Source organism: Mustela erminea, chromosome 1, assembly GCF_009829155.1.
Source record: "Mustela erminea isolate mMusErm1 chromosome 1, mMusErm1.Pri, whole genome shotgun sequence".
Lineage (NCBI taxonomy): Eukaryota > Metazoa > Chordata > Mammalia > Carnivora > Mustelidae > Mustela > Mustela erminea.
The window spans coordinates 212,917,579-212,941,862 of NC_045614.1; the positions used below are offsets into that span (position 1 = coordinate 212,917,579).

General features: G+C 47.3%; 1 protein-coding gene across 2 annotated transcripts in view; it reads right to left on the bottom strand.

The window, feature by feature from the left end:
• Nucleotides 1-24,284, bottom strand: part of KCNJ6 (potassium inwardly rectifying channel subfamily J member 6) — a 268,883-nt gene that overhangs the window by 15,296 nt on the left and 229,303 nt on the right. The gene's annotated exons all lie outside the window — the stretch shown is intronic.

Here is a 24,284-nt window from a genome sequence, read left to right on the forward strand (position 1 = left end):
CTACTCTCACTGAAGTAGTTGATAAAATTCACAGATTAAGTATTGAATTAAATAATAAATGCTATTTATTGAGTGTTTATTGCCTGCCCGGCACAACATGCCTTATGTGCACCCAGTGTTCGATCCAGACAGCAGCCCTGCTATGATGTCCACCTTGCCTATGAGTGAACTGGGGCAAAGAAAGGTTAAGTAACTTTCCTGGAAAACGTGGTGTTATGGACTGAATTGTGTGCCCCTAAAATTCATATGTTGAAGCCCTAACCCCGCAGTGTGTGACTGTATTCAGACTTTAGGGACTTCAGAGGTGTAATTAAGGCTAAGTGAAGTCATAAGGGTAGAGCCCTAATCCAATAGGACTGGTGTTCGGGTAAGAGGAAGAGACACCAGAGAGCGTTCTCTCCGGCAGATACACACGGAAAAGGCCACACCAGGATGGTACAAGAAGGTGGCTGTGTACAAGCCAGGATGAAAGACCCTCTTAAGGTGTCCTCCTTTTAATTCTGTAAAACTCACTTTCCTTTTAAAGTCACCCGAGCTGCTTCTGGAAGGCAGGAGAGTGATGGTAGCAGATTCTCTCATAGGAGCTGAATAAATCATTTTTAAAAAGAACTCCCCAGGTGCTGCTGCCCTTTTGACACTATACACCACAAACTTGTGAGGTAAAATTAAAAATTTCTTTGCACTTCTTCATCTTAGAATATTCCCACCGAAGTGGTATGATCAAAGTACTGTGTTCAGAAGTTACTTGAATTCAATCTTTTTTCTATGTGGCTATGTCATCTATTTTAGGTCTAGTTAGGGTCATTTGTTTCTGTATTTATCTCCTTCTAGGATTTGTTTTGGTTGTCCTTTAAAAATTTTTTAAACTATTTAAATGAAGTGTGTCAGGGCACCTGGGTGGCTCAGTGGATTAAGCTGCTGCCTTCGGCTCAGGTCATGATCTCAGGGTCCTGGGATCAAGCCCTACACTGGGCTCTCTGCTCGGCAGGGAGACTGGTTCCTCCCCTTCTCTGCCTGCCTCTCTGCCTACTTGTGATCTCTCTCTCTCAAATAAATAAAATCTTAAAAAAAAAAATGACGTGTGTCTGGTTGGTGGCCTGGAACTGGTCCCCGAGTGAGTGTGTGTGGATGTGTGTATGCGTGCATATGAGTGCATTGTGCATGTATGTTAGTGTGTTAGTGTGTATGCACAAGTGTTTTTGTGTTTGTGTGAGCTACCCTCGTGAGTGTGCAAGTGTGTGTGTTCTTGAGTGTGTATGCAGGAGTGTATGTGGACAGAGTGGAGGCACTGGCAGGACCAGTGGGGAGAAGCACCCAGCATTTCCTGATCCAGGAGCTTGGTGAGCCCTTGGAGCCGTGCCATGAGGCCACGTGACACCCCAAAGCCCTTGTCGGGAGAGCCAGGAGGCGGGATGAACATGTGCCACACCCCCCTCACCAATGCCAAAACCATAGTAACCCATTCCAATTCAGATGGCTCTTAGGGTTGGAGAGGGGAACTTTTTTTTTTTTTTTTTTTTTTAATTTATTTGACAGATCACAAGTAGGCAGAGAGGCAGGCAGAGAGAGAGAGGAGGAAGCAGGCTCCCTGCTGAGCAGAGAGCCCGGTGCGGGGCTCGATCCCAAGACCCTGAGATCATGACCTGAGCCGAAGGCAGAGGCTTTAACCCACTGAGCCACCCAGGCGCCCCTGGAGAGGGGAACTTTTTGAGTGGCAGTTTAGATCTGAATCAACCACATTGAAAGCTGGAAGTGACTAAGTTACCTTTAATTGGAAAAGTGTGTGTGTTTTTTTTTTATACTAGGGAACAGAAAGGGAGCTTTAAGAGCAGAGTTAATTTCAGTAGCAGAGAAACAACGTCAATTCTATTTCTACTTATCTGAGTATCATGTCTATAAATTATCATCTTTCATTGAACATAGTTTTAAAAAGTTGGCTTAAAATTCTTAGAACTTATCCTTCCCCAATAAAACAGAAAATGACATTTATAATGAAAATGGCTTCACCCTGGAACAAAAAAAGCAGAGTCTGTGACCCTGAGAGCGCCCTCTGGAGGGTTTATAAAGCTCAAGTGATTCTGTTACTCTTTGCATCATTGAACATAAACATCTTATTTCCACTGACTTTAAGGTTCTAGTGAGAAACTCAGACCTTTAAGTCTTGAGTTTGGTAATTAGGACAACGCTGAGATGGGGATGGAATTCAGTGTTAGTAAGAGACTTGGGATCTTCTTGATGAGTAAAGGACATCCAGATGGGCCACTCTTGTCTCAGCGTGTTAATTCACTGGTGTTAAAAGTAAGTTTGTGTTTTTGAGAAGACTAAAACTTCCATGAACCACTGACTACATGCTTGGTGGGGCCATCAAGAGTTAAACATAGTTGAGGCAAACCCTAGATGATGATCTCATCCTACTTACTAGCCCTTCATGGAACCAAAACCTGAGGTGGGGCTACTACTACTACAGGTAACTGATTGGCTGTTAGGTCTTTGAGCTGCTACTACATGCGAGCTCATTGGGTTGGCTCTGCTGCTGACTCTGCTGGCCATCTCCTCCTCCTAAGTCCTCTTGACCTCTCTCTGGGGCTCTGAGGTCCTCTATCTGTACTTTCTCCTTGGTTGATCTCCTTTATTCATGTGATTTCATGAGCTGCTCACTTTCTAACTCCAACCCAAATCTCATGCCTGATTTCCAAACCCATACACTCACCTGCCTACTGGGCAGCTTTCCTTGGGGAGTCTCACTCAATGCCCCTAACTGAACATGAGCAATGCGTTTCACCTTTTTCTCCAAACCTGCCGCTCACCCCAGATTCCCAATTCCCATCAATGGTACCACTGACATCCAATCCCTTCATGCGCATGGTTGATTCTACTTCTGAAATATATCTTGGATCTCAGCTTCTTCCTGTCCCCTTTGCCATCACCACCACCTTGGCCCACACCACCCTCATCTCCAGTAGCGATTCCTGCCTTCCGCTTTTCTTCTCTCCTCTCTTTTCTTCTCCTGACACTAGAGTGACCTTGGAACAAAGCAGATATGATTATATCTGTGTCTGGCTTAGAACCTCTCAGTGACTCCCTATTGCTCCTGAAATAAGGCCCAAATTTCTTATGCAGTCTCTCTGGGGCTCGGCTCCCTTGCATGACTTGTACACTTTCTTCAGGGGCCATATCACCTCCTGCAGCAGGCTTTTCCTGATGTCTGCATTGAGTTAGGTCTCTGTCATATTTGCCTATCACACCCCACCTGGTCCCCCATGAGACTTCTTGCTGATAGAACATAAATACCACGACAAGCAGGGACTGTGTCTGGCTTGTGTTTCTGGAGCTGGGGGCAATGTGGGGCGTGGTAAGTGCTCCATCATAAAGATTTGGGGAGCTAAAGAAATAAGAAGGAATTACAAAATATAACCAATATTTCTTGCACTGATATCTCTTACAATGGCATGGATCCCCTGACTGTGAAAAATATAATGGGTGGTCAAGGTAGCACATGATCAAGGCTAAGACAAGCAGCCCAGAGAGAGCCCCAGCTTAAAGACCCTGAGGCTGGCCACCTGGGAGGGCTCCCAGAGAAAGATTCCCTTAGCTGTGCCCCAAAGAAGAGGAAGGAGGGGATTTCAGGTTGGGGGGGCCCCCTGTGGGACTTGAAGCCTCCATGTGTTGCTTGCACACAAGTTCTGGGCTAAGGTGATCGAAGTAGAACTAGACACTTCCAGAAAAGCTAAATTCAGCCTCCTCTGGACACTCCTGGCCTCAGATGACTTAGGTGTCTAGACCACTCTTTGCCACAGAGTTACGTCTGGCCAGCTGTCCAGGAGTCTGTGAAGGCAGCACAGTGAGGGGAGACCTTCAGCTGATGTGCATTTGATTTGGCAGAGGCACAAAGCCATCATCAGCTACGAAAAAAGCTTTAGTTCCCAAAATGAGATTTGTTTCCGCCTCTCAGACACGTGTATACAACACGACCCTTTTTAGGAACTGGATGGTTTACGTGTGGGAAGGGAACAGAACATGGAAAATCCCTCCTCCTGTCTTCCTTCAGGCCTGTGGATTTGAATTTCAGGAGGAGGCAGAGACTGGAGAACAGTAGCTGAAAATTAAGGAGAGCTTGCGCATGGCCCGCTATAGTTTGCTTTTAATTGCTTTTTCTTAATAGCCTATGTTTTTACTATGTTCATTAACTTTGCACCTCCAGAGCCACGTTTGATTCATCCGTGGACTCATACACGTTCCGCTTTCTCGAAGGACCCATTTGTGCCTTGCTTTGTTTGTCGCCTGTCATAGGGAAGTGCCTTGGGAAAGGCACATACCATGTAATCTCACTTAAATGTAGACTGAAAACAAGACAAAACACCCAGGTCTTGGGAAAAAAAGATTGGATCTGCAGTTACCAGAGGGGGGACGTGGGAATGGGGGACCTGGTGGAAGGTGGTCCAAAGGGACAAACTTGCAGTCAGAAGATCAGACAGTACCAGGGATATAATGCTAATATGACTACAGTTACCACCACGGTATGGAGTGGTTGAAAGTTCAAAAAGTAGATCCTAAGCGTGCTCATCACAAGGGAAAACCCTTCCCCCCAACCCTTTTCCTTTTCCTTTTCTTTCTTTCTTTTTTTTTTTTTTTAAAGATTTTATTTATTCATTTGACACAGAGAGATCACAAGTAGGCAGAGAGGCAGGCAGAGAGAGAGAGAGGAGGAAGCAGGCTCCCCGCGGAGCAGAGAACCCGATGCGGGACTCGATCCCAGGACCCTGAGATCATGACCTGAGCCGAAGGCAGCGGCTTAACCCACTGAGCCACCCAGGCGCCCCCTTTTCCTTCTTTTTTAAGGTTATCTACAGGAGATGATGAATGTTAACTAAACTTTGGTGAACATCCCACAATTTATGTATGTCAGCCTTAAAAAACTCCCACAGTCCTACGCATCAGCTCTATCTCAGTGGAACTGGAAAAATAAGGAAATGCCCTGAGCATGTTTGAAACTCTTCCTCAAGTTGACAAGATGTCTGAAAAACAGCAACCAAACTCCCTGTCCTCTCCCCCTGTCTTCTAACTCTCAGAAAGATTCCAAGGTGCCCTTCCCATGGGGGAGGAGAAACAATGGACAAAAGATGGAGCACGTGTGAGAACGCACCACTGCAAGAAAACAGATATTTTTCTTCAGAAAAACAGGCTTTAAGGGATTTTTGGCCAAAGCAATGGACTTTCATTTCTTTCTTTCTTTTTTTTTTTTTAAGTAGTCTCTATGCCTGACGTGAGCTCAACCTCATGATGCCGAGGTCAGGAGCCATACGTTCCACCGGCTGAACCAACCAGGTGCCCCAACAACGGAGTTCTAAAAAAAATAAGTTTTTTAGAGCCTGATTCACAAATCCATTGCCAGGAAGGTGATATAACAGAGGCAATGTATTTACGAAAGCAAAGACATCTTCTTATGGGCTGTTTAATAAATGCAGTCTTAAACTGAAATTTTGGGCAAGTTTTGGAAAAGCATAGCTTGCACCCTGCATGTCTGTGAAGGTCTAGACATTGGTGACTTTGGATTGACTGAACCACGTGCCATAAGTGAGCTTTTGCCTGACAGACAAAAGGGATGGCAGTGGTTGTTAGTCTAGAAAACATTATGTGGGAGGCACTTAGGAGCCTTTTCTAGAGCTTTCTCATAAATCCAGTCCTGTTCTACTATCAGAAATGTCCCAAGATGTCCGTAAGTCTCACAATAGCTACAGCCTTTCTTGCGATCTGTTGAAATGTCTCCGTTCTTCAGCTAACCGCAAACAGTTAACGAAATTGTGGCAAATTCTTCTTACAACTCTATTAATGAACCTACGTCTTTTCTTCAAACTTGGAATCTTTCCTGACCTGTCAAAAACTTGGTTTGGTTTGTAGAGGCTGAGGCAAGCCTTCTGAATGAGCCCAGCCTTGTAAACGTATGAGTAATATCGTTAGAAATGAGAGCCTGGCTTCGTCCAAGTCTGGTTTTGAAGTATTGATTTAAAGTAAATATACCACCTAATCTCTACGTTCCTCATTCCAACCCATTTATGGGTGAAAAATGCGGTCCAGGAGGACAGATGTTTCTAATACGGATTTTCAATGTTTAAGGAGAATCCAACATCCCCAAAGAACAGATGAAAACTCGGTGTGGCAAAATATACCCTCACCTCGGTTCACTCTGTGGCTCACAAATCACCAGCAGGTGCCCCTGTTCTGGCTCCGTGGCTGGTTCCCGGGGGTGAGAGGAACAGCCTACCAGCTTGGATTCACAAAGTCCCCTGTGGTGTCTCCCTGGCAGATACCGTATTCTTGCATCTGTATCATCTACCTGACCCAGCCTTTTAAGGCAAGGAGGCACCAAAGAAAGACACAGTGTTCCTCCTCGGGCTAATCTCTGCCATCTCATTTTATTGTTCCTCCCGGAGGGAGGCCGGTATGTTCCCGCAGTCATGCCGGGGATGTTCAGCAGCGTTCCTGAGAGTAGGAACAGTAGGTACCAGGATTCTGGGTCATGGCATGTTTGCAATTCATTTAGACTAGTCCTAACAGTGGGGCTTGCACAAGAGGGGCCTCGGTTGTATGCATGGATCAGAGAAGGGGAGGGACAGAGCCCCACATCTGTGGCGGCGTGAGGAAGACAAGCCATCCCTTAGAGGGAATAATTCATGAGTCTCTAGCACGGTGCAAAGTACTCAATTTGTTCACAGCCCGTGACACCATTTATTAAGCTCAGATTACTGTAGTGATCCTTATTGAATCCTAGAGGTGCTGATGGGATTCTTACTTTTCAGCTCATTTCTTCAGATGCTGTGAGTCTTGGTCGTTCTGAAAGTGTCCTATTAAATGTATAGACCTGGCTGAGGAGTGTGTGTGTGTATGTGTGTGTGTGTGTGTGTGTGTGTGCACGAAATGGGTGGGGTGGGATACTTCATGGCTCTTTCAGAAAGAGCTTGGTTCTGAGTTAATGTATTAACCATATCTTTTATCTTCTGTGTTAACTATGTTTTGACATCTGGGGACTTGATGCCCCTGGAGGGACTGCCCATCCCAGGGTAGGCCAGTCCCTGCAGATAGATGGTAAATAGCTGGCCATTGAGAGTGATTTTCTTTCTTTCTTTTCTTTTTTTTTTTTTTTTTTGTCTGTATTTATTTATATCAACATATAATGTATTATGAGCCCCAGGGGTACAGGTCTGTGAATCGCCAGGTTTACACACTTCACAGCACTCACCATAGCACATACCCTCCCCAATGTCCATAAGCCCACCACCCTCTCCCTACCCCGCTCCCCAGCAACCCTCAGTTTGTTTTGTGAGATTAAGAGTCTGCGAGTGATTTTCTAACACAAATCTATCAGTCCAGAGCCCACAACCCAACCTCCTCCACGCTCTGACACTCCTGGGTAAGGTGATTAGGGCTCACTGGGGCCAGGTTTCAGATAGCTAGGGACAGCTCCTAGGCCCAGAGTCCCCTGAAGTTATTCAAATTATCCTGCTTCTCTCCCTTCTTCCCTCAGAAACCACAGTAAAAGCTCCTCCCACAGTTTCCGCCAGCCTCTGCCTCCTGACCAACCTTGGTGCTTCCCCCTGTGGTCCCATGTGCATGGCCTCGTCCTCTTGAGATCTGTAGCAAACTAACTTTGCAAGGACAGTTGTCTCCTGACCCGCTGGCCTTACTGAATGTCAGATTTTCTGTTGATGCACTATGTTTTAACACCAGGGTGCCTGGGTGTGGCCAGTGGGTTAAGCCTCTGCCTTTGGCTCAGGTCATGATCTCAGGGTCCTGGGATCGAGTCCCGCATCAGGCTCTCTGCTCAGCAGGGAGCCTGCTTCCTCCTCTCTCTAACTGCTGCTCTGCCTACTTGTGATCTCTGCCTGTCAAATAAATAAATAAAATCTTAAAAAACAAACAAACAAACAAACAAACAAACAGTTAACATTACGTAGAAACAGAGAGCAGTGTCCATGGCTTCGTTTACATTGATGCAGTGGCAGGAAGTAGCTACACCCCCAGCCGTGCCTGTGTTTCCTGAACCTCAGACTGAGACCTGCAGTCTGGACCAGCCCCATGTCAGATGTCAGGCATGTTGTCTGTGACAGTTCTGAGGCTGCCAGGAGGCCCTTCCAGCTGGAAGTAGCCAGGGATGAGCTGGGTGGCGGACAGAGATGACAGGTGACGCGACCATAAATTCCTGATCGCCCTTTGGTTGACCAAGTGCCTCTTGCTGATGTTTTTGAAGGGGCTGTTTCTGAATGAACCAGCCTGGGTCCCAACTTAGCCACATTAATTTCCTATAGGTTTAGTCTGTGTCAGTTAATAGGAAGGTGACAATGTGGCCTGAGCCTGATTCAATGAGTATTTTCTCTGTGTGCTAGGGACATGCCACTACCAAGAGCTTCATGAATAAGAAGTTATTTGAGGAATTTTAAGGAGACAGAAAGACCTGATCTGTCTTGGGAAAAGGGCTACAGGGTCACAGTGTGCTGGGGTAAAATGAGGGTGGTCGTGGGGAGGGCAACTAGAGGTCTTGCTGATGGTCTGGGCAAGAGTCACTGGATTGTATACATCACAAGAGGGAGAGAGTGGATGGATTCAAGAGATAGTTAGGAGTTGAAATGGGCTGAGCTTGATACTGGGTTGGAGATGGTGGTGGGGAAGACGCAGGTTGTCTCTTGGGTTTCTGGGTTGAGTAACTGAATATCATGTGGACTCCAGGGAAAGGACTGGAGTTGGAGATGCTTGTGAGTTTAGTTTGGATATGCTGATTGCGATGCCTTTGACACCCGAGCTCTAACAGGAGCTTTCAAATGGGCTGTTGGATAGAACATTCTGGAACTCCAAGCACAGGACTGGATTAGAGGTAAGTTTGGGAGTCACTGGCATATGGCAAGTGAAGTGGGTGGGATGAGAACTGAAGACAGAATAGAGTGAGGGGACCAAAGATCTTAGCTTGAGCTGTGAGAAGCTCTGACATTTCATGCTGGTTATGGGACTCTGACTTTGGATGAGATCCTGAGAAAAATAGACAAGGGAAGAACAGCCTAGGAAAGAGAGGCGTGAAAAGAGAGAAGGAAAGTGTGGTCAACATCGAAAACGTATTGGAGGGACAAATTAAATGAAGACCTGAGCCAGCTAACTGTATTGGTAGACTGAGGTCCCGGGGAGTTGGGTAAGAGATGCACCGGTGGGGCAGTGGGGTTAGATACCACAGGAGTGCACTGAGGCGCACGGGCAAGAGGAAGAGGGAGGGAGCCAACAGAGACACTTCTCCTGAAGAATCTGCTCAAAGAGGGGAGGAGAGAGAAAGGGCAATCAGGAGCTGTGGAAGCAGGAAGGTTCTGTTTTGTTTTATTTTAATAAGAGAGACTCTAACACGTTTACATCCATTGCAAAGGATTCCTTAGCAAGAGGGAGGCTGAATATTCAGGAGAAAGAGGGTATCATCGGCAGTGTTTTAGGGTCAATATCTGTCCTCATTTGTGCAGGTCAGAGGAGTGTTCTGGCCCATAGGGCTCTCTGTGTGGAACTAGAATGGCTTCGGGGAAACTGGGATGGTTGGTCACCTGAGATTATAGAAGGACAAAGGGGAAGAGATCCAAAGCATGGGATCAGGACCGACATCCGCAGGGAGAAGGGCAGCTTTTCCGAGGCAATGAGGCCGGAAGAAAGGAAGAACTGGGACGGAGGAGCATTTGTAGGCTTGTTTGAGGGGAGTTGGGGGCTGCCCAGCATTTTCTATTTCTTTTACGAAGTAAGAGATATTTCCCTCTGCTGAAGGAGGATGGGGGCAGAAAGTTGGAAATGGCCTTTGTGGAGCCCGTGAGAGCGAGTTGACTGGAGAAATCATGTAGTATGGCTGGATGGTGCTGAAGGGGCATGCGAGGTTGGGCACCCTGACTTTTACGCGATGACCGTTCACCCATTTTGCATGTGGGATCGACCACCAGGGATGGGCACATCAGGGGAGGTTGGTGGTTGCCTTCCTCTAGGGTTGACATTTTTCCAGGAAGTGAAAGGGAAGATTTAACTTACTGCCCAGAATTTTATTGAAATGGCAGACCACGCACCTTAGGTGGGGTAAAGACAGAAGGGCAAGAGGGGCTGAGGATGCATTGGGAGTGAGATCAGGGGGTTGGCATTCCTGGTAAGGGGGAAGGCAAGGCTCTGAGGTGACAGGGTGAGGGGCTGCGGCTGAGCTGGATGTGTGCCTCGTCACCATCAGTGCCAGGGGCCGTGGGGCACGAAGGCGTGAAGGGTGCAGGCACGACTGTAAACCCATGTGCTCTTAATGGGACGTGAGGACAGAGGAAGGGAGGGACGAACGTACTCCAAGGGGAAAGGACAGTGAATGACTGAAGCCGGGGCAAGCTCTTCAAGAGCGGTTTAGAGATAAAGCAAATGCAGTTAGATGCATTAGGGAAATTACTATCAACTGGCTTTCCATTCCAGGATGGATGGTGTTATGGGTGGAGATGTGTCCACCTAAAATTCACATGTTGGAGTCCTAACCCCCAGAACCTCAGAATGTGACCTCATTTGGAAATAGGGTTGTTGCGGAGGTAATTAGGTTAAAATGTGGTCATCAAGGTGAGCCCTAACCTCCCGTGACTGGCGTCCTTATACAAAGGAGAGATGTAGGCACAGAGACAGACACGCACAAAGGAAGAACACCATGGAGAGATGCGGCGGTGCGGCTGTAAACCAGGGAGCGCCCCAAGATCGCCAGCAGCCACAGGCAGGTGCGAAAGAGGCTGGGAACGGGCTCTCCCTCACAGCCTTGGGAGGAACCAGGCTGCTTACACTTTGGTCTCAACTTTTGACCTCCAGAACCCGACAGAGAATCCGTTCCCATTGTTTAAGACCTGCCGTCTGTGGGACTTTGTTACGGCAGGAAGCGAGCGCATGTGGGGTGGTAAGACTTGGGTCGGTAATCGATGCATTCTCCTCTTCCGCATCCCTCCCGTACCCCAGCTCCAGCTCTGGTATATTCTAGTTTAGCATTCCGTTAACGACTTTGTCTTTCTTATTCTCCAGTGTGATGCTTTTCATGCTTAACCCGGACTGCACTTGGTAAGAATATACGACCTGTTTTATAGACTGAAAGACTTTCCACAGAGAGTCAGAGGCGTGTTCTTAGTTATAACAACTTGCAGACAAACTGCGTCAGATGAATGTGACCTATGAACGACAGTCCTCAGAGTGTGAAGTAAGGCCACCAGCCAGACCTCATGACGATGAGGTGGCTCAGGCGTTGGAGATTCCGAAGGGATCTGCACCCAGGTGTTCCAGATACTTGGGAAGTACTTCTGGCGAGAGTGTCCTCAGGCAACTTTTGCCGCCTCTCAGAACCTGATATCCCACCTCGAGGGATTTTTATGAGCATCAGAGATTGGGGATGTCAGGCATCAAGCCTAGGGCCTGGTGTGTGAGCTCTTCCTCCATGTTTTCAGTTTTTCATTCATTCGTTGGTGGCATCAGTGGGCACATGTCTCTCAGTGCCGTGATGGTCTAGGCTCCAGGAAGGGGCTGGGGACATGAAACGTGAGTGTGCGTCCAGCGTCCCCTCTTTATGAGCTCAGCGGAGTGAATCTACTGGAAGCTCTTCTCTGTGACTCTGGCTGTCTCCTGCCTTCCCGATTTCACATTTCTGTGCTGGATTGATAAATGGGAGAAAAATAGTGGGCGTCTCCTGATAACTCCTCCTGATATGCTTTCTGTTGGTGACAATCACAGATTCCCTGCCTCACAGCCCCTGGATGTAGCAGGAGCAGGAGCCTGGGTCCGGCCCGTGTCAGAGCCCCGACCGTGTCCCTGAGTAGGTCGTGTGACTGCTCGTCGTCAGGACCGGCACACACCTCCCTCCGGCTTCCAGTGGTCTCCTCTCACTTTCTCAGCCCCTCTGGGAAGCAGCGGGCTCACCACTCCTGCTCCACTGAGGAACGATCGTATGCTATGAAGTGTCTCACTTGAAGGATAGAGCAGATTCATGGAAGGGGCTGGAGGTGGGGGACGTGTGTGGTTTGCCTCCCAGCATGTTTCTTCCTCATCCTCTCTGCCAGGCCATGTGGACATCCCTAGGCCAGGTGGGACCCACGTCAGCCACAGGGATTCTCAGAACGTCTGGGATCTACAGGAAAGGAGTGCAGCCCTTCCCAATGAACTTGAACCTGAGAGAGTGTGATGCAGAGGCAGCACAAAGACAGCAGAGCCAAGAGACAGAAGAAGGTAAGGGCCCACGACATTGAACTCATGGGTTGAACCGTATCTTCACTAGCTCGCCTGGTCATTGAACACACTTCTCTGTGCTGCAGAGCATGCATGGGCACTTGTGTGTGTGAGCTGCTAGCAGCGAAGGGGGTAACTGATCCCCAGGGCTGGGATGTGAATCTCGGAGCTTAGATCAACACCCTCCATGGTGGTAGCCTGATTTCTTTCTGAAGTAATTACATTTTCAAAAATTCTATCTTTCAAAGACAGCATCTCTGAATGTGACCCACAAAACAAAACCCCTTTAATTTATAAAGAAGCTGAATGAACTCACTGGCTGTTCTTTACAAGAATTTCAACAGACTCTTTGTTCCAAGGAAGAATTAATTCTAGATTTTATGTGGCTCTCCATGCAGGCTGTGTGAATGTGTGAGAATGTGTGTGGCGGGGGAGAGAAGGCAGGACACAGGTCGGATGGACAGGAGGAGTGATGTGAGGATCCTTTTTGAAGTTACAAGTCTCTCTCAAATATGAAATGAGCATCAGCTACCATTCAGTTGATTTTTGGCCTTTGAAAGTGTTCCATGGGGACCTTCCTCTGGTTCTTGGTGATGGGGAAGGTGTTCCTGCGGCCGTGGCTCCTGAGTGATTTCTTCCTCAGAGATCAGGACCTAGAGCCGAGTGCTGAGGCATAAGACAATGGTGCCAGCTAGTGGGCACGGTGCTGGGAGCAGGAGTCTGGAGGCACAACCTGCCTCCTTCCTCTATTGCTTCACCACCTTCTTCTACCGGTTTCCGTTGTTGCTGACACCCCTACCCGGACTCAGGTGCGGGCCTGTCCTGAGCACGCAGCCCGGGAGGATTGCATGTGGGGATTCCCGGGTCACACCATGACCTTTGTCACTGGGTTTCTCTCAGCATTCCCATGGCACGTGGGGAGTTCTTGGCCACCCCTGTGGACTTAGGGATTTTGCTGGTAAACTTGGCATAGCTGGTGGGGGGCAGGGCAGGCGTGGCAGCTCACATGACATCAGTGGTAGTCAGAAATGGACCTCCACTACACCAGTGGGAGATGGGGACAGGAGAGAACAGGTGTGTCTTGGGGGTTCTGTCCATGTTCTGCTCTAACCCCACACACCTTAGGGGTGGGTCTGGGGTAGAGCTCCCACAGGCAGCTAGTGGTTCTGAGATGGATGGGGATGGGCACCACTGTCCCCAGGAGAGAGGCCACTGTCCCCAGGAGAGAGCCCCTGTTCCCCGCTAGCACTGGGAAAGCCAGTGCGATCTCAGTGGGGAACAGCAGGCCTTCTTCCTCTCTTTCTCTCCTCCCAAGGCACCCATCTACTGGAATGGGGGTCTTTTGGGGTGACCATAAAGAAACCAGAGGGGCTCCCCTCACTATCTGGACTTGTTGAAAATCACACTCTAGTTTTGCTGTATCATTCCTGGCGAAAAGACAGTTGAATGAAGTGGTGATTCCTCATAACTGACCCGTGTGGGCCACCACCTGGTTTGGAAGGGTCCCTGCAACAGGCAGTGTATCTGTGGGGAGGTGGGACGCGTTAGATCTGTGTTTCATGAAGGGGTCTTTCCCAAGATTGCTTTGCAAGTGGGTGAAGTGGTGAGTGGGACTGGGAGCTCAGATCTGTTGGCCACCCAAGTTCATCGCCCCACGATGGACTACACTCAGGTTTGGAGATTCATTCTGTCACCTGGGTGTTTTCTGTTACAATGAGGCTCCTGTTTCGGTAAACATTTGTGGATTGTTTTATTATACATATGCAAAGACATTGCTTTGCACGTGGTTGGGGCAGGGGACAGAACTGTCTGCGGTAAGGGCCCAATTAACTGATTTCATAGCATCCACGGCATGACCAAGACATTCATTTTAGAGATTAAGTGCAAAATAAAAGCGAGCTCGGTGCATTGCAAGCATACGGCAGGAAAACGCAGCAAATTAAAATGAAGGGAGGGAAGCATTTGGTCCCCAAAGACAAGCATGACATTGCAATTTAAATTGGAAGAGAAAACTGAGATCTCTTGGATTTGCCTTCACATGTGTGAGCATCCCTGTCAATTTTTGCTGCTGTGCAGCCATTTTAAATTGGTCCTAAAATATCTGCAGTGCAGAACATTTCAGAAGAGCTTTTCATTTGCTGAAACGTTGCAGGAAGCAGGCAGAAGGGATGTTTGTATGCAACTTTCTGATGGTTTAAAAAGCCTCGGAGAAGTGGGTGATAGTAATAGATTTTTTTATTTTTTGGCTTGTTTGCACAATGGATGGAAAAAGAAAAAGTACCCAAATACTGTGCCCATTCCCAAGGGCACACCAGGCAATTCAAACACCAGAAGCAGGACTTACGGGAGGGAAAAGAAGCTGAGGCCAAAGGAATTCTCTGTGGCTTGGAATCTTGGCTCGTTAGGGGTGTAAAGGACTTTAGAGATCATTCCTACTCCTCTTACTATACACGGGGAAACAGAGGCAGCAACCACTGGCTGCAGGCTGTCCAGCAAGCTAGTTGCAGAGCTTGGGGCTTGCCTGGACCCCCCAGTTCCTAGGCTGGTCCTTCCATTCTGTACCCCCCTAAAAAACATTAAGTTTCTGTCTAGAAATGTTGGCTCCCACACTTAAAACAGAAAATTCCTTGTTCTCACTCCCCAAATGGGAATGTGGTCTCACCACTTGGGTTAGCGGAAACTGAGTTGGGAATGTTCTGAACTCATTTTTCAAACAAGATGTGTTTCAAAAAACTTTCCTGGGCTTAAATGCTTTGCTGCTTTGTAAGGACTTGAGTTGGTTGCAGCTCACTTCATGAAGTTCTCAGAGCCCCTGGTGGAGTTACAGGCCGTCTCTGGTTTTGTTTTTTTCCAGGCACTCCTAGAAACTGCAGCATGATCGGATCACACTGTTCCCTGAGAAAAATGGGTAACTGTGAGGCTGCGTTCCTTACCATGAACTCAGTATCAAATATGTCATCGATGTGAACCAGACTGTTGTGAACAAGAGAGGGGAGAGAACCCTCCAAGGGTGAGTCTGGGCTCTCAGGACACACTCGCTGGCAACAAAGCCCTCGTTCAGAGTCGGGTAGGGGACAGCTGCCGCCCGCTCACACACGGGCAGATCTTTGGTGACGCCAGGTGTGTAAGATTCTCTACCTACTCCTTGGGGTGTACGGGCAGGTCTGAGTTGTGGTCAAGAACATGAGCACGGAAAACAGGAAGCATGAGAAAGAGAAAGAAACAGGAATAAAAGAGGCGAATTGCTGAGAAAGGACTGGATGTGAAATCCACCTGCAGGGGGTCGGGGGCACCTGCACTGACCACGGTCTCAGGACCGACTGGGTGTGGAGGTGGGCATCAAACAGCCCCTCAACTTCCTCACCGTGGTGCGGCTCGAATGAACCAGCATTCTCCAGCCTCAACCCAAAGCGGGAGCCGCCGTCATCCCCAACACATGGGGGTTGTGATGCCTCTTCAAGTTTGTGGCTTTGGGACCCAGTCTTGTAGGCGTTTGGCTCCTCCTGGCCCTCCCCGATGGGCAGTGATTGAAAACCTTTTGTAAAGCTACAGACGCATTTTCATTTCTGGCAATAAGGCTGTGCAAAGAACCTGAAAAATTGTCACTTTCCAAAATACTTAAAACCCCGAATGCACGATGAAAATGTAGGTGGCAGTGAAAAATGAAGGAAACGCTGAGAAGCCAGAAGAGGAAATACGGATGGAGGTCCAGGCTGCTGCAGGAGCACAGGGGTGAGGTGGTCCCAGCGCAGGCAGTGACCCCACGCCTTAGCCTCAGGCGACTGCTCTGTGCCCACCTGGATGTGTGACTCTCCTGGGGGGCTCAGCACAGCATCACCTGTAGAGCCTCAGCCTCCAGGTAGCCTTTCGCAAACGTGTCTGTCTGGCCGCCCACCTGCAGTCTCTGCGCTCCCTTTCTTTGGTGGCTGGGCCCGTTGCACTTGACTCAGAACAACCAAATTCCACCAGCATCGATGCTCCCAAGTGCAAGAACCCCCGGAGGCCCCAGACCACATGAAATCCCAGTGCAGTGAAGGCCCTTTCCATGCCGCGGGTGGGCTTCCAGGGCTTCCAATCCCTGTCTCCCCGGCCCCTCCCTGAGTGGCAAGCCAGGTTCTGGCCCAAGAGGCAATGTTCTGAAGTCATATGTGTTACAGCTTGGGTTGGAATCCCGCTTAATCCACTGGGCGCTGGTTGTCCTTTAGCCACCTTGCTGCTTCCACCCCCTACTACAGCCACAGGATGTATCGTTCCCATGAAAACGAAACAAAGACTCCTGGACTGCGGCGCCTCAGGTCACCCACACAGCAGACACGTGCAAGGCTCCACACCTGCATTAGAAATAGTTGGGGGGCACCTGGGTGGCTCAGAGGGTTAAAGCCTCTGCCTTTGGCTCAGGTCATGGGTCCTGGGATTGAGTCCTGCATGGGGCTCTTTGCTCAGCAGGGAGCCTGCTTCCCGCCCCCCGCCCCCCACCTGCCTCTCTGCCTACTTGCTATTTCCGTCTATCAAATAAATAAATAAAATCTTAAAAAAAAAGAAATATTTGGGACTCGAGAAGACAATCTGGCTTCGCTGGCTTCAGAGCTGCCCCTCTGCCTGTTTAGTCTTCTCAGAGGGAGGAAAAGCTCGTTAGCAAGCAGCTGATGGCACCAGGTACCAGCCACAGGAGTCAAACACCTTGCCTTTATTAACCCCACTAATCCTGGTGGGTCCTGTCTTTCATGGTGTCTCTGTCTGTGCATCATTTGTTTGGTTTTTAAGAACAAGAAGATGAAAATCACCACGGTTAGCAGATTATCATGTCTTTGAGAGAAGGTCCCATTTGTCAGGGGTAAGATACTGTTTTAGAGTTTCTTCTACATCTATTCACGCTTGTAGGGACAATATTTTTATTATCTTTTGCTAAGATTTAATTGAAACCCTATTCAGCATTTCCATATTCAACTTTTCCTTGGCAAAGGTGTAGGGAAATCAATAATATTTCCATTTTTTCTAAAATTTTTTGAAAATATCAGGTTAAAAGAGATGCCTCCAGTTCTAAGAGTAACTGAGGTAATTAACAACTATTTGATACACCTTGATAAAACCCTCTTTTGTGCATAATTCCTTGAAACTGCACATGTGATTGACTATGATACAATAACAAGTGTCTTAGTAATTCAGCTGATGTCTAATGATTTGCTTTCAACAAAACGGAAACAGGACCTGCTCATTTATCAGCCTATAGGTCATTTAAAATAATTTTTGATGATTAATCAATATCCAATTTTTAAAACAAATGACTTCGAAGAAGATGAAAAGAACTGGGTGACTTACTATATTGATACTCATTCTAGTCCCTTTTATTTATTTATAGGAATGATGTTTATCAGCACTTGTAGCTAAACTAATAAAAAAAATTATATCAGAGTTGGGGCTGACCCCTTCTCAGACTACTGAAGCAATACTAATCTATAGCCACATATCAAAAACAAATACTCCACCGCAAAATAAACATATCTATTAAAATTTTGCTATTTCTACTTAATAATTACTAGACAGAAATTAATATATCTATTTTATGATCATTTGTGTTCTATTTATGTTGTAATGAAAACTATCTAGAAGGAAACAATTTCATTCTTGCAGTCTTATGGTCAGAGGATTTAAAAAAAAATTAAGCTTATATACATATTCTTATTGCAAAGAAGTCTTGTTTAGGATCAAAAGATTTTGAACCATGTAAAAATGTAAGACGTTAGGATAAAATCTTTTGGGGGAGGGTCAATGAAGATAGAAGTTCAAGGGAAAAAGGACACTAACATTTTAGACGTGTAAAGAAAAGCTTGTCTTGGGGCACATGGGTGGCTCAGTCAGTAAAGCATCCAACTCTTGATTTTTGGCTCAGGTCATGATTTCAGGGTTGTGAGATCAAATCCACATTGGGCTCTGTGCTCAACATGGAATCTGCTTGTCCCCCTCCTTCTGTTCTTCCCCGTGCTCATGCACTCTCTTTCTAATAAACAAATAAAATCTTAAAAAAAATTTCTCTCTCTCTCCCTCTCTTTTTTAAGAGAGAGCATACAGGCAGGGCAGGGAAGGGGCAGAGGGAGAGGGGGAGAGAGAAACCCAAGCAGGTTCCATGTTCAGTCCAGAGCCCGACATAGGGCTTGTGCTGTGATTTTTAAATGGATGATGAGTAGTGTATTGCTAGATGTTTATATTCCATGGAACATATTTAAATTAATTGTATAATCATTTTATAGTTAATGCCAGTATTTACAATATGCTAAAAAATCTTTTGCAATTATTTGAACTTATGATAAAAATTTTCGATGTTTCTTTCAAACTATGTGAGTTGTCAATAGTTTGCCAAATTTGTTAAAGACAGTGTGAACAATAGAGTTGACAAATCCCCCTTACACCACTGACCTCGAGCACTCAGTTAATTCTCTAGTAAAAAGAAAAAGATGGTCCTAGTGAATATTTAGTAAATCCAGCTACATCCTGTTTGTACGAGGCATTCCTTGAACAGAAGAACATGGAAAGGTCGAAGAATCATTGTAGGGAGAGAACTTTCAGGCAAATAGTAGCCAAAGAACAGTTGTGTAGCGATATGCATATGGGACAAATGGATGAAAGCAGAAGTTAGTACAAGAGATGAAAGGGTCACTGCATAATGATACAAGGTTCTGTTCATTGAAAGATATAAAAGTGTTACATTTAAGTCCATCTAATAACATAGTTTTTTTTCTTTTTTATTTCTTTTCAGTGTTCCAGAATTCACTGTTTATGCACCGCACCCAGTGCTCCATGCAATACCTGCCCTCCTTAATACCCACCACCAGGCTCACCCAGCCCCCCACTCCCTTCCCTGCCAAAACCCTCAGTTTGTTTCTCAGAGTCCACAGCCTCTCATGGTTCACCTCCCCCTCCAACTTCCCCCAACTCACTTCTCTCCTTCTCCCCATGTATTCTGTGTTATTCCTTATGCTCCACAAGTAAGCGAAACCATATGATAATTGAAAATCATATGATAATTAAAAACAATAATAAAATAAGAACAGTTTTGATTTTATTATTGTTTTAAATTTTTATTTATTTTATTATTTTTTAAAGATTTTATTTATTTATTTGATAGACAGAAATCACAAGTAGGCAGAGACGCAGGCAGAGAGAGAGGAAGGGAAGCAGGTTCCCTGCAGAGTAGAGAGCCCGATGCAGGACTCGATCCCAGGACACCGGGACCATGACCTGAGCTGAAGGCAGAGGCTTTAACACACTGAGCTACCCAGGCACCCCTGTTTTTAATTTTTAAATAAATATTTCATTTGTTTTATTTGAGGGAGGGAGAGAGATTGAACATGAGCCAGGGGTGGGGGTGGGTGGGTGGAAGGGGCAGAGGGAGAGGGAGACACAAACTCCCCGCTGAGCAGGGAAGTTGATGCAGGTCTCGATCCCAGACCCTGGGATCATGACCTAAGCCAAAGACAGATGCTTAACCATCTGAGCCAGCCACGTGCCCTTCACAAAGTTTTTAGACATAACAAAAAGAGTCACATCACTATTGTCATGAAGGCTCTATCAATGACTGATAAACAGACAAGACATGAGTAAGAACTCATTGTAAGAGCTGAGTCCGGGTGGCTCAGTCAGATAAGGGTCTGACTCTTGATTTTCACTCAGGTCATGGTCTCAGGGTCCTGAGATCGAGCCCCACGTCAGGCTCTTTGCTGAGCACGGAGTCTGCTTAAGATTCTCTTCCTCTCTCCTTTTGCCCCTCCCCCACTGCTCAGTCTAAAAATAAATACATGTAGACAACAAAAGACACATCATGAACACATGTCAAATACTGCATCCAATGGCTGGGATTGCATTCATTTTAAACACATTCACAATATTCATTAAAAGGGCCATGAACAAAGTCAGTAAACAAGAACTGATAAATCTTAAAGAACTGTCTTTTAGTTCCCTTTCTCTAACCATAATGAAATTAAATTAGGGGTCAACAACAAGGCTAATAAAATGACATGCTTTTGGAAATAAAGTCCCATCTAAATAATTTATCAGTTAATAACATAAGATCATAGAAATGAGATAACTCTTCAAATTAATAATTAAGAACAAGTACATATCAAAACATGTGGGATGAAACTAAAGGGAATTTTAGAAAATCAATTCTAAATTGTAGTAGAAAAGAATGAGCAAAGCAACCACTTTAAGATACTAAGGAGGGAAAGTAACAGAAGTAATCCAAAGAAACAGAGGCAGAAAGATGATCGAGACGACACTGGGTGGTAATTAAAATAGAAAATAAAGGGGCGCCTGGGTGGCTCAGTGGGTTAAGCCTCTGCCTTCGGCTTAGGTCAGGATCCCAGGATCCTGGGATTGAGGCTCTCTGCACAGCGGGGAGCCTGCCCCGCCCCCGCCTGCCTCTCTGCCTATTTGCCAAATAAATAAATAAATTTATTTTGTCTGTCAAATAAATAAATAAAATCTTTAAAAAAAGAGATAGAAAATAAAAATGTAACAAAAAGGATCAAAGTGGATTCTTTGGAAATCATGAAAATGACCAACCCCTCATGAGATAATACAGTCAAAAAGAGAGATGATTTAAATAAACAGCAAAAACAAAAATTTTGTTTTAGCAAAAACAAAATATCCCAATGGAGATTAAAAGTATACACACCTGAAGATGCAGTAGAGATGTGAAAAAGTAATAAGAGATATTGTGAATTCATACCAGTAAGTTTGAAAATTTGTGAGGTAGACAAATTTCTAAAAAAATATACAGCTTCCTAAAATGGCTCAACTAGAAATGGGAAAACCTGAATAGTCTCACCACTATTAGAGACATTAGATTTATAGCTGAAAGATTTCATAAAAAGGAGAACAGTGGATGGGAAAGCCCAAATGGTTTTACTCTAGGTTCTCTCAAACATTTAGGGGTAGGTAACTCTAGTTCTACAGAGGTTGGAAAAAGAAGAAATACTTCTTCTAAGGGTTAGTCATAGTTCAATGGGTTTAGTCATCTTGGTTTAGTCATCTGCTCAATGGGATAGCAATAAGTCCAACCCCATGGGTTTGATCCCTGTGAGGATTCAAGGAGATCACACATGGAAGTCACTTGGGGGCATATGCCTTCAATAAATGGCGACCGTTGTTACGGTTATGGATCATGCGGCAGTAAAACAGAGAGTGATGGTATGGGGAGGCTGTTCCCAAGAGCCTCGCTGATGAGGCAGCCCATGGCGGGGGACGTCTGTCATGGATGTCTCCATCGCCAGGAGTCATTGCTCCAGGGAAGAGGTAATCATTACTCACTCCAGTTGTATGGTAAACCTTTAGCAATTGGCAGGATACAGACAAACCTCACAGGAATCAAAGGCAGTTCTGAACTGTAAAGGGAAATAGTGAGATCAGGTGGGAAGGTAACTTTTGATTATTCCACCTAATTTCTGAGTGGGGGAGGGGGGAAGAAAGTTGTTATCTTGGTGGACGAGCCTCCCTGCTCATGAGAGAGCTAGGATTCATACACTCTGTCTAGGAGAGGTACCTCTCCTGCCTCTTCCCATGGTTCAAGGTCGGGGGGGGGCGGGGAGAAACGAGACTGAGATAGGAGGGGGGGCGGGGAGAAACGAGACTGAGATAGGAGGGGGGGGGCGGGGAGAAACGAGACTGAGATAGGAGGGGGGGCGGGGAGAAACGAGACTGAGATGGGGGGGCGGGGAGAAACGAGACTGAGATAGGAGGGGGGGCGGGGAGAAACGAGACTGAGATAGGAGGGGGGGGCGGGGAGAAACGAGACTGAGATAGGAGGGGGGGCGGGGAGAAACGAGACTGAGATAGGAGGGGGGGGGCGGGGAGAAACGAGACTGAGATGGGGGGGGCGGGGAGAAACGAGACTGAGATAGGAGGGGGGGCGGGGAGAAACGAGACTGAGATAGGAGGGGGGGCGGGGAGAAACGAGACTGAGATAGGAGGGGGGGGCGGGGAGAAACGAGACTGAGATAGGAGGGGGGGGCGGGGAGAAACGAGACTGAGATAGGAGGGGGGGCGGGGAGAAACGAGACTGAGATAGGAGGGGGGGCGGGGAGAAACGAGACTGAGATAGGAGGGGGGGGCGGGGAGAAACGAGACTGAGATGGGAGGGGGGGCGGGGAGAAACGAGACTGAGATAGGAGGGGGGCGGGGAGAAACGAGACTGAGATAGGAAATCCTTCATCCATCCAACAGGTGTCACAATTTTGTACTTCAAAGTTACTGCTTTTTAGCAATTTAAAGTCTATCTAAGAAACAAAATATCCCAATGGAGAGCTGGACAGCAGTTGAGGGTGATGTGTGAGCTCGTGCTGAAGGCTTGGTGGTTTAGTTATTCGGGGGATAGAGCTGTCAGACACGGGTAGGGCCGCCTTCCTGGAGGGCACATGAGTCCGGAGAATGGATTGCCTGTGGGTTGAAGGAGGAGACGAGTGGGCACGCGTGAGTGTGCGGTGATGGCTGGGGACTCTGCTGGCTGTTTGTCATGGGGGATCTTATCTTGTACCCGGTAGCCACCCCGAAAACCCGAGAGGAAGGTGATACTCCCCTTCTGGAGGTAAGAAGACTGGCACGCACAGGTTAAGTGCTTCTCTGCAAACGACACAGCCAGGAGTGGAGGGATTCAAACCCAGGGTGGGGGCTCAGAGGAGAGGGAGAAGAGGGAGATCAAGGAAAGACGTGGGAATGAGCAATGCCAGCTTCTGGTGACCCAGGAGCCTCTCGTCCTGGCTTCCTGTTGGTAGTGCTAAGTCTCTGCCCCATATTCTTTGGGCTTACCCTAGCGCAGCTAGACCCTCGTGCTCTGCACAGGACAGCCTGGCGCAGGGGCTGCTGTGTGATGAGAGAACGAGCTGTCAATGAGGCTGCGGATCGCCCTCGGCCGCTACTGTGTCGTCTACGCTGTGAAATGGGGGTAAGACCTCGCTCCTCTTCCATTGTTTCCCCTGACAAATCAAGAGACAACAGAGGCACCCAGAGCAGGGCTGGGAGTGTAACAAATACCTGTAAGTGTTGGTCCCTTTTGCTTTACCTCTAGAACCTCTAGGTCAGGGCTCCTCAGCTGCATGCCCTGGGCATTTGGAGCTGGACAATTCTTGGTTGTCAGGAACTTGACAACTCTTCCCTCCTGCACAAAGACCCCCAAGCCACATCCACCCTCTCTGGACCAGGGGTCCAGCTCAGCCGAAAGTCAGCGTGCAGAACCCTAGGTGGGGGGACGGCAGAGGACTTCACAAAGCTCGGTGGGAAGCAAGAGATGGGGGGTTTGGATAGACCTTGTCAGATGTCAAGAGGCATCCCTGCCTCTGCCCAGTGCCCCTCAATCCTCCATTGTGATAACTAAGATATCTGCAAATGTTGCCAAATGTCTTTTGGGCACAAACTTGGCCCTGACTAAGAGCCACTGTTCCAGATTCGTCTTGTGTAGGTGCGCCAGAGCCAAACTAGGCATGGACAGAGAGAATAAGCATGCCTGCCAGGGTGGTGGTTCTCGTCCTGGATGCATACCCGCAATCCCGGGAGCTTCTCTAAAGTACAGGTCCTTGGGCTCCATCCTGAGATCTGATGTCGTTGCCTGTGTTGGTCTTGCTCAAAGCTCACCAGATGGCTGTGATGCAACCATAGTTGAAAGCCACTGGGGACAGATCCCCGGAGACCGGAGCCCACACTCCTGGTGGCCTGAGCTCAGCTGTATCCCACGTGTATTACAAACATGAGGAGAACTTACTACCAAGGCACTCCTGAGGGCTCAGAGAGGCTGTTGAGAGGGAAGCTTCCTCTTCCTCTTCCTCCCCCTTCCCTGCTTCTTTCCAAGTAGGAGCTCCTTGAGCTCATCCACCCTCACTCCTGGAGCTACTGGTTTCATTTCCTGAGGCACAGGATTCATTTCCAAACCTCCAAAATGAGGGTGCATCTCAGAGCAGTTCTTTCCCTGTTCCATGGTTGCACACACTTTTTTCTGTGACTGGATCCAACTCACTCATCACTGCCTGTTAGGGACTGGACATTGTGCTTGACACGGGGACACGGCA